Here is an 11,712-nt window from a genome sequence, read left to right on the forward strand (position 1 = left end):
GGGTAGGCGCGCCCCTACCTCGTGGCCTCCTCTTTTGTGTCTTGACGTAGGGTCCAAGTCTCGTGGTTCTTGTTCGTTGAGAAAATCACGTTCCCGAAGGTTTCATTCCGTTTGGACTCCGTTTGATATTCCTTTTCTTTGAAACCCTAAAACACGCAAAAAACAACAATTCTGGGCTGGGCCTCTGGTTAATAGGTTAGTCCCAAAAATAATATAAAAGTGGATAATAAAGCCCAATAATGTCCAAAACAGTAGATATATAGCATGGAGCAATCAAAAATTATAGATACGTTGGAGATGTATCAAGCATCCCCAAGCTTAATTCCTGCTCGTCCTCGAGTAGGTAAATGATGAAACAGAATTTTTGATGCGGAGTGCTACTTGGCATAATTTTAATGTAATTCTTCTTAATTGTGGTATGAATATTCAAATCCGAAAGATTCAAGATAAAAGTTTAATATTGACATAAAAATAATAATACTTCAAGCATACTAACAAAGTAATCATGTTTTCTCAAAATAGCATGGCCAAAGAAAGTTATCCCTACAAAATCATATAGTCTGGCTATGCTCCATCTTCACCACACAAAATATTTAAATCATGCACAACCCCGATGACAAGCCAAGCAATTGTTTCATACTTTTGGTGTTCTCAAACTTTCTCAATCTTCACGCAATACATGAGCGTGAGCCATGGATATAGCACTATAAGTGGAATAGAATGGTGGTTGTGGAGAAGACAAAAAGGGAGAAGATAGTCTCACATCAACTAGGCGTATCAACGGGCTATGGAGATGCCCATCAATAGATATCAATGCGAGTGAGTAGGGATTGCCATGCAACGGATGCACTAGAGCTATAAGTATATGAAAGCTCAACAAAAGAAACTAAGTGGGTGTGCATCCAACTTGCTTGCTCATGAAGACCTAGGGCATTTTGAGGAAGCCCATCATTGGAATATACAAGCCAAGTTCTATAATGAAAAATTCCCATTAGTATATGAAAGTGATAACATAGGAGACTCTCTATCATGAATATCATGGTTCTACTTTGAAGCACAAGTGTGGTAAAAGGATAGTAACATTGTCCCTTCTCTCTTTTTCTCTCATTTTTTGTTTTTTTATTTGGGCCTTTTCTCCTTTTTTATGGCCTCTTTTCTTTCTCTTTTTTTTTTATTTTTCGTCCGGAGTCTCATGCCGACTTGTGGGGGAATCATAGTCTCCATCATCATTTCCTCACTGGGAAAATGCTCTAATAATGATAATCATCACACTTTTATTTTTCTTGCAACTCAACAATTACAACTTGATACTTAGAACAAATTATGACTATATGAATGCCTCTGGCGGTGTACCGGGATATGCAATGAATCAAGAGTGACATGTACAAAAGAATTATGAATGGTGGCTTTGCCACAAATATGATGTCAACTACATGATCATGCTAAGCAATATGACAATGATGGAGTGTGTCATAATAAACGGAACGGTAGAAAGTTGCATGGCAATATATCTCGGAATGGCTATGGAAATTCCATAATAGGTAGGTATGGTGGCTATTTTGAGGAAGGTATATGGTGGGTGTATGATACCGGCGAAAGGTGCGCGGTATTAGAGAGGCTAGCAAAGGTGGAAGGGTGAGAAAAGTGTGTATAATCCATGGACTCAACATTAGTCATAAAGAACTCATATACTTGTTGCAAAAATCTACAAGTTAGCAAAGCAAATTATTACACACATGCTCCTAGAGGGATATATTGGTAGGAAAATACCATCGCTCGTCCCCGACCGCCACTCATAAGGAAGACAATCAAAAAATAAATCATGCTCCGACTTCATCACATAACGGTTCACCATACGTGCATGCTACGGGAATCACAAACTTTAACACAAGTATTTCTCAAATTCACAACTACTCAACTAGCATAACTCTAATATCACCATCTTCATATCTCAAAACAATTATCAAGCATCAAACTTCTCATAGCATTCAACACACTCATAAGGAAGTTCTTTTACTATTCTTGAATTCCAAGCATATTAGAATTATTTAAGCAAATTACCATGCTATTTAAGACTCTGAAAATAATCTAAGTGAATCATGAGAGACCAATAGTTTCTATAAAACAAATCCACCACCGTGCTCTAAAAGATATAAGTGAAGTACTAGAGCAAAACTATATAACTCAAATGATATAAGTGAAGCACATAGAGTATTCTAACAAATTCCAAATCATGTATGGCTCTCTCAAAAGGTGTGTACAGCAAGGATGATTGTGGTAAACTAAAAGTTAAATACTCAAATCATACAAGACGCTCCAAGCAAAACACATATCATGTGGCGAATAAAAATATAGCTCGAAGTAAAGTTACCGATAGAAGTAGACGAAAGAGAGGATGCCTTCCGGGGCATCCCCAAGCTTTGGCTTTTAGGTGTCCTTAGATTATCTTGGGGGTGCCATGGGCATCCCCAAGCTTAGGCTCTTTCCACTCCTTGTTCCATAATCCATCAAATCTTTACCCAAAACTTGAAAACTTCACAACACAAAACTTAAAGTAGAAAATCTCGTGAGCTCCGTTAGCGAAAGAAAACAAAAGACCACTTCAAGGTACTGTAATGAAATAATTATTTATTTATATTGGTGTTAAACTTACTGTATTCCAACTTCTCTATGGTTTATAAACTATTTTACTAGCCATAGATTCGTCAAAATAAGCAAACAACACACGAAAAACGGAATCTATCAAAAACAGAACAGTCTGTAGTAATCTGTAGCTAGAGCAAGATATGGAACCCCAAAAATTCTAAAATAAATTGCTAGATGTGAGTACTTTATCTATTAATCATCTACAAAAAGAATTAACTAAATATCACCTTCCTAATAAAAATGGAAGCAGTTCTCGTGAGCACTAAAGTTTCTGTTTTTTACAGCAAGTGTAACAAGACTTTCCCCAAGTCTTCCCAACGGTTCTACTTGGCACAAACACTAATTAAACACAAAAAACACAACCAAAACAGAGGCTAGATAAATTATTGATTAGGACATCAATACCATTGTTACACTCACAGCCCCTGCTGCTATACATACTGGACCAATTACTAGAGCTCGCGCACGCCAATTGAATTATCAGGTACTTTCTTTTCTTGGTAACGATTCTAATGTTCATGAGAATATGATGCTGCCTAAATTGGATACATTTGTTTTGCTTACAATTGAAGGGCCTAGGTTGGACAAGAAAGATGAACCTTGGAGCAAGTTCAAGCATGGAGATGATGGCATGCGCAAGGGGAACAAGAACGGAGTTACAAGTGATGATTCCAGGACTCTAAAGCCACCATAATGAGTGCAGGAAGCATGGGACGAAATATACAAGATGCCACTTCATAAATTTCGTCCAGAGGCTATTGTAGGTGCTGCGTTACCTTATTATTGGGCTAGGCCCATGTATTTTCGAAGTACTTAAGTATAGGCTGTTTTTAGAGTCCGTATGTGTGGGGAAACAAGAGTTAGGGTTGGTTTCGGCCCCCTTCACCAAGGGCCACGAAATTCCTCCTCTATCCTCCATATATATAGCACTTAGGGCATCGTTTAGACTTTGGGTTTTGTTTAGATTAAAAGTTTGCCATAGCTGCAACTTCGCGTACTTCGTTTGTGTCCAACAACCAGACCACGACGTCATAGAACCCCACCTTGATCAATAAAGCTTTCATCTTATATTCGCAATATCCAGATTGCAATCTCAGTTTCTTGCTTGTTCTTCGTTTGCTCGCAGGAAACAAACCCTCGTGGTCAGGTTGATCGTGCTCCGGCGTGGTCAATAACCCCTCGGAAGTTGGTTTAGCGACTGCTAAAGCACGACGTCTCGCACGTTCGTAGTCGGATCACGCCATACTCCGAGTCATGACAGAGTAGGACTCCCGAGATTACGTGCTACCCGCAGAAGAAAAATAGTTCCAAACTAAAAAAAACTAAGTCTGGAAAATTCTGGCTAGGCAGTTTTTAGACCATTTGTAGACTTTTTCGAAAAAAATTGTTGCGGAGCAAAAAAAGAGGGAAAAAAGTGCAAAAAAAAGTGAAAAAAATAAAAAAAATTCAGAGTGTGCTCCTCCATTGTTCACATGCAGCGTCGTGATTTTGTTAGTGTTCTTGGCTCGCGTCTCTAGCACGGTCTAGCCTAGGACCAGCACAGTACCGTCGTTGAGCGTTTATTCAACTTTGCATCTCTGAATTGATTATTGCTGACCCTTTTTGCTACCATATTATAGGCCTTCCCAGCTCCACATACATCTACGTCGTGCGTTTGACTCTCCTTGGTAATCGCTCTATCCAAGCTTTGAGAGTTTTGACTACAACGGTTGCCGATCTCCGCCTGCTGCTGGGTAAGAACTGGTAAGAATTTGAGATTTGCTTGACAGATTTGTGACACCACCACCACCTCTTGTTAGTAGTTTGTAGGATCATATTCTTGTGTGTTTCTATTGTTGCTAACCATGGCAGGATCACAAGCCGACGAGACTGACTGGGAGAACATGACGAATAAGGAGTTGCATGATAAATTTCAGCACATGATGAGTGGACAGGTGCAAGATGTGCTAAACAGATTTGAAGAGGCCATGGAGAAGATAGATGGCATGGAGAAGACGTTCGAAACAAAGCTCGATAACAGGTTTAATGAATTGCTCGCGCGTCTTCCACCACCACCACCGGTTGCACCTAACGCACCTCTACAACAACAACAACGACTACCTACACATCGCGAAACAGCCCTCCGCCGAGCTATCCGTCTCCCTCTTGCACCTGGCCAAACTGTTGGTGCTGCTGTTGATACTTCTATGGCTCCTGCTGCTGATGCGGAGGAGGATGATTTTGCGGGAGATTATGAGGATGAGGTTGATCAAAATCAGAACTACGTGCCACCACCAGCACAACAACCACCAGGTCGTCCACATGCAAATAATGGCAATGGTAGGGCTCACCCTCAGGTACGAGATCATGACCATCTCCCTAAACTAAAATTGAATATTCCACCATTTGAGGGTAGATATGTTCTTGATATATATCTTACTTGGGAGTTAGAAACTGAACAACGATTTACATGTTTACAATATCCCGAGGAGAGACGTGTTCCTGCTGTTGTTTGTGCATTCACTAGTTTTGCATGTGTTTGGTGGTCTGAGCATTGTAGATTATATCCTATTCTAGCTACTTGGGTTGCTTTGAAAACTGCTATGCGTACTCGTTGGGTTCCACCATATTATCAATGTGAATTACTTCAAAAATTGCATTGTTTAAGACAAGGAAACAATTCTGTAGAAGAATATTATCAGGAATTACAAATTGGCATGATTACAAATTGGCTGAGGAGAATGAAGCTATGCTTGCACATTTTATGGGTGGATTAAATAGAGAGATTCGGACCATTCTATAGTATAAGGAGTATACTAATATCACTCATTTATTCCATCTTGCTTGTAAAGCTGAACGTGAAGTGCAGGATCGACAGGCATTGGCGCGAACTAACTTTTCTGCAGGTCGATCTTCATCATGGACACCACGTGCATCCTCTACTTCCACTCCACCAGCACCTCCATCAGGTGCCACCTCCAGCTGTGATACAAGAAAGCAGGCACAACCACCACTATCTGCCAAGAGGACACCTCCCGGGCCTGCGCAGAGTTCTTCTTCTTCCATGGCATCAACAGGGCACACAAGTGATATTATTTGTCGTCATTGTAAGGGAAGAGGACATTTTGTGAGAGAATGCGAATCTCAGCGTGTGATGATTGCTACTGAGGATGGTGGGTATGAGTCCGCTAGTGACTATGATGAGGAGACTTTGGCTCTTATTACACGTGAAGAACACGGTGGAGATGATTCTGATCATGAGACGCAATACATGGCTCCTGAAGATGCTGACAGGTATGAATGTTTAGTTGCTCAATGTGTTTTGAGTGTGCAGGTCACACAAGCTGAGCAAAATCAGAGGCATAATTTGTTCCATACAAAGGGAGTTGTGAAGGAACGTTCTGTTCGCATCATCATAGATGGAGGGAGCTGCAATAACTTGGCTAGCATGAAGATGGTGGAGAAGCTCTCACTCACCACAAGACCACATCCACATCCTTACTACATCCAATGGTTCAACAACAGTGGCAAGGTTAAGGTAACACGTACTGTTCGTGTGCATTTTAGTATCTCTACATATGTTGATTATGTTGATTGTGATGTGGTACCTATGCAAGCATGTTCCTTATTACTTGGTAGACCATGGCAATTTGATAAAAATTCTGTACACCATGGTAGAAACAATCAGTATACTCTTGTTCATAAGGATAAAAATATTACTTTGCTTCCTATGACTCCTGATTCCATTTTGAAAAATGATATTAACAGAGCTAATAAAGCAAAACAGGAGAAAAATAAAAGTGAAAATCAGATTGTGGTAAAAGAATTTGAGCAACAAATGTAGCCTAATAATAAACCATCTAGTGTTGCTTCTAAAATTAAATTGAAAAGTGCATGTTTACTTGCCACCAAATCTGACATTGATGATTTAGATTTTAGCTAATCTGTTTGCTATGCTTTTGTGTGCAAAGAGGCATTATTTTCATTCGAGGATGTGCCTTCCTCTTTGCCTCCTATTGTCACTAACATTTCGCAGGAGTTCGCTGACGTCTTTCCACAAGACGTGCCACCGGGATTACCACCGATTTGAGGGATTGAGCATCAAGTTGACTTAATTCCCGGTGCATCATTACCCAACCGTGCACCATACCGTACCAATCTAGAGGAGACGAAGGAGATTATGTGTCAAGTACAAGAACTGCTCGACAAAGGTTATATATGTGAATCCCTTAGTCCTTGTGCTGTTCCTATAATTTTAGTGCCGAAAAAGGATGGTGCGTCGCGTATGTGTGTTGATTGTAGAGGCATTAATAATATTACTATTCGTTATCGTCATCCTATTCCTAGGCTAGATGACATGCTTGATGAATTGAGTGTCTATATAATATTCTCCAAAGTTGATTTGCGTAGTGGATACCATCAAATTCGTATGAAATTGGGAGATGAATAGAAAACGGCATTTAAAACTAAGTTTGGTTTATATGAGTGGTTAGTCATGCCTTTTGGGTTAACTAATGCACCTAGTACTTTCATGAGACTAATGAACGAACTTTTACGTGCTTTCATTGGACGATTTGTGGTAGTCTATTTTGATGATATATTGATTTATAGCAAATCTTTGGAGGAACATTTGGAACATTTACGTGTTGTTTTTATTGCTCTACGTGATGCACGTTTGTTTGGTAACCTTGGAAAGTGCACCTTTTGCACCGACCGAGTATCTTTTCTTGGCTATGTTGTTACTCCATAGGGAATTCAAGTTGATAAAGCCAAGATTGAAGCTATTGGGAGTTGGCCGCAGCCCAAAATAGTTACACAAGTGAGGAGTTTCCTTGGCCTTGCTGGTTTCTATAGGCGTTTTGTGAGAGATTTTAGCACCATTGCTGCACCTCTCAACGAGCTTACAAAAAAGATGTGCCTTTTGTTATGAGTACCGCATAGGAAGAAGCCTTCAAGGTATTGAAAGATAAGTTGACACATGCTCCTTTACTCCAACTTCCTGATTTCAATAAGACTTTTGAGCTTGAATGTGATGCTAGTGGAATTGGATTAGGAGGTGTGTTATTACAAGATGGCAAACCCGTTGCATACTTTTATGAAAAATTGAGTGGGCCTAGTCTGAACTATTCTACTTATGATAAAGAATTATATGCTCTTGTTCGGACCTTAGAAACATGGCAACATTATTTATGGCCAAAGGAATTTGTTATACATTCTGATCATGAATCTTTGAAACACATTAAAAGTCAAGCAAAATTGAACCGTAGACATGCTAAATGGGTTGAATTCATTGAGACTTTCCCTTATGTCATTAACCACAAGAAGGGTAAAGAAAATGTTATTGCTGATGCATTGTCTCGTCGTTATACTATGCTTTCACAACTTGACTTTAAAATATTTGGTTTGGAGACCATCAAAGATCAATATGTGCATGATGCTGAATTTAAAGATGTATTGCAGAATTGTATGGAAGGGAGAACTTGGAACAAGTTCGTTCTTAATGATGGATTTGTGTTTCGTGCTAACAAGCTATGCATTCCAGCTAGCTCTGTTCGTCTTTTGTTGTTGCAGGAGGTGCATGGAGGAGGACTAATGGGACACTTTGGCGTGAAGAAGACGGAGGATGTACTTGCTACAGATTTCTTTTGGCCAAAGATGAGACGGGATGTTGAGCGTTTTGTTGCTCGCTGCACTACATGTCAAAAAGCTAAGTCATGACTCAATCCTCATGGTTTATATATGCCATTTCCTGTACCTAGTGTTCCTTGGGAAGATATATCTATGGACTTTGTTTTAGGTTTACCTTGAACAAAGAAGGGGAGGGATAGCATATTTGTTGTCGTGGATAGGTTCTCGAAAATGGCACACTTTATACCATGTCATAAAAGCGATGATGCTGTTAATGTTGCCGATTTGTTCTTTCATGAAATTATTCGCTTGCATGGTGTGCTAAATACTATTGTTTCAGATCGTGATACTAAATTTCTTAGCCACTTTTGGAGATGTTTATGGGCTAAGTTGGGGACTAAACTACTTTTTAGTACTACTTGTCACCCCCAAACTGATGGACAAATTGAAGTAGTCAATAGAACATTGTCTACTATGCTTAGGGCTGTTTTGAAGAATAACAAGAAAATGTGGGAAGAATGCTTGCCTCATGTTGAATTTGCTTATAATCATTCATTGCATTCTACTACTAAGATATGCCCTTTTGAAATTGTGTATGGTTTCCTACCTCGTGCACCTATTGATTTTTTGCCTCTTCCATCTTCGGAGAAGGTTAATTTTGATGCTAAAGAACGTGCTGAATTGATTTTAAAAATGCATGAGTTAACTAAGGAAAACATTGAGCGTATGAATGCTAAATATAAACTTGCTGGAGATAAGGGTAGAAAACATGTTGTGTTTGCACCTGGAGATCTGGTTTGGTTACATTTGCGTAAGGATAAATTTCCTAATTTGCGCAAATCAAAGCTAATGCCACGTGCTGATGGTCCTTTTAAGGTGTTAGAGAAAATAAATGATAATGCATATTAACTTAAGCTGCCTGCAGATTTTGGGGTTAGTCTCACTTTTAACATTGCAGATTTGAAGCCTTATTTGGGTGAGGACGATGAACTTTCATCGAGGACGACTTCATTTCAAGAAGGGGAGGATGATGAGGACATCAATACCATTGTTACACCCACAGCCCCTGCTGCTATACACACTGGACCAACTACTAGAGCTCGCGCACGCCAATTGAATTATTAGGTACTTTTGTTTCTTGGTAACGATTCTAATGTTCATGAGAATATGATGGTGCCTAAATTGGATACATTTGTTTTGCTTACAAATGAAGGGCCTAGCTTGGACAAGAAAGATGAACCTTGGAGCAAGTTCAAGCATGGAGATGATGGCATGCGCAAGGGGAACAAGAACGGAGTTACAAGTGATGATTCCAGGACTCTGAAGCCACCATAATGAGTGCAGGAAGCATGGGACGAAATATACAAGATGCCACTTCATAAATTTCGTCCAGAGGCTATTCTAGGTGCTGCGTCACCTTATTATTGGGCCAGGCCCATGTATTTTCGAAGTACTTAAGTATAGGCTGTTTTTAGAGTCCGTATGTGCGGGGAAAGAAGAGTTAGGGTTGGTTTCGGACCCCTTCACCAAGGGCCACGAAATTCCTCCTCTCTCCTCCATATATACAGCCCTTAGGGCATCGTTTAGACTTTGGGTTTTGTTTAGATTAAAAGTTCGCCATAGCTGCAACTTCGCGTACTTCGTTTGTGTCCAACGACCTGACCAAGACGCCACAGAACCCCACCTTGATCAATAAAGCTTTCATCTTATATTCACAATATCCAGATTGCAATCTCAGTTTCTTGATTGTTCTTCGTTTGCTCGCCGGAAACAGACCCTCGTGGTCAGGTTGATCGTGCTCAGCCATGGTCAATAACCCCTCGGAAGTTGGTTTAGCGATTGCTAAGGTGCGATGTCTCGCACGTTCGTAGTCGGATCATCAAGGTCGACTCCCACAGAAACGATAGCCACCATCTCATCGAAACATCGGTACACCTTTGCCTCTATCAATTATTTATTACTAAAAAGGAGCAAAAAGCAAGGAATAAAAATAAAATTGGGTTGCCTCCCGACAAGCGTTATCGTTTAACGCCCCTAGCTAGGCATAACAAGCAAGGATAGATCTAGGTATTGCCATCTTTGGTAGGCAATTCTTCAATGAGGCATCACTATCCTTAGGAATTTCTTTCTTTTTATTGATTATCAAACTTTTAGGCACAAGATCAAAAAATTCATTTGTAACAAATGGTTCCTTAATAATAGCAAAGAGATTGGGATGAATACTTATAGATTTGAGATCCGCAGTTTCCTTACTAGAGGATTCACCCTTATTTTTAGGAACATACATAAGCTTGGCAATTTTAGTGGGAGGACTTGGAGTATTCTTTACGGAAGAAAAAGCGGTTCCCAAGTTGGTAATAATATCCTCAAGTTTACCGATCCTAGTGGAATCGTGATTTAATTTCTCATTAACTATGGGTTCCTTCTCTTTAATATTTTTCAAAGTGCCTCCTACTTTAGATCCATATTGAGAGATTCGGTTGTGGATCTTTTTATCCAAATTTTCAGCTAACTCTACGGTAGCAACCTTATTTTCAATAATTTCGAGCCTTTGCATTACATGCTCCAAAGTTAATATAGTTCCGTTAACCAAAAGAGGGGGTGAGCCAAACAAATCTATCATAGCATTATAAGAATCAAAAGAATGGGTACCCAAGAAGTTCCCTCCAGTAATAGTATCAAGGACATATTTGTGCCAAGGAGTAATGCCTACATAAAAATAGCGAAGAAGAACAGAAGTAGATTGCTTCCTGGTAGATCTATGTTGAGCATTGCAAATTCTATACCAACCGTATTTTAGATTTTCCCCTCCCTTTGCTTAAAATTTAGAATTTCGTTCTCGGGAAACAACGAAGAAGATAAGGGACTAGCCATAACGACAAGCAAACAAAAAGCAAGCGGGCAAAAAGAGGCAAATAGAGAAAGAGAGGGAGGATAGAGAGAGAGAGAGGGCGAATAAAACGACAAGGGTGAAGTGGGGGAGAGGAAAATGAGAGGCAAATGGCAAATAATGTAATGCGGGAGATAAGGGTATGTGATGGGTACTTGGTATATTGACTTTTGCGTAGACCTCCCCGGCAACGGCGCCAGAAATCCTTCTTGCTACCTCTTGAGCACTGCGTTGGTTTTCCCCGAAGAGGAATGGATGATGCAGCAAAGTAGCGTAAGTATTTCCCTCAGTTTTTGAGAACCAAGGTATCAATCCAGTAGGAGGCTACGCACCAGTCCCTCGTACCTGCACAAAACAAATAAATCCTCGCAACCAATGCGATAAGGGGTTGTCAATCCCTATACGGCCACTTACGAGAGTGAGATCTGATAAGATAATATTTTTGGTATTTTTATGATAAAGATGCCAAGTAAAATAAAAGCAATGGAAAAGCAATGGAAATAACTAAATATGGGGAGATTAATATGATGAAGATAGACCCGGGGCCATAGGTTTCACTAGTGGCTTCT

The sequence above is a fragment of the Triticum dicoccoides genome, chromosome 6A (assembly GCF_002162155.2).
Source record: "Triticum dicoccoides isolate Atlit2015 ecotype Zavitan chromosome 6A, WEW_v2.0, whole genome shotgun sequence".
NCBI lineage: Eukaryota > Viridiplantae > Streptophyta > Magnoliopsida > Poales > Poaceae > Triticum > Triticum dicoccoides.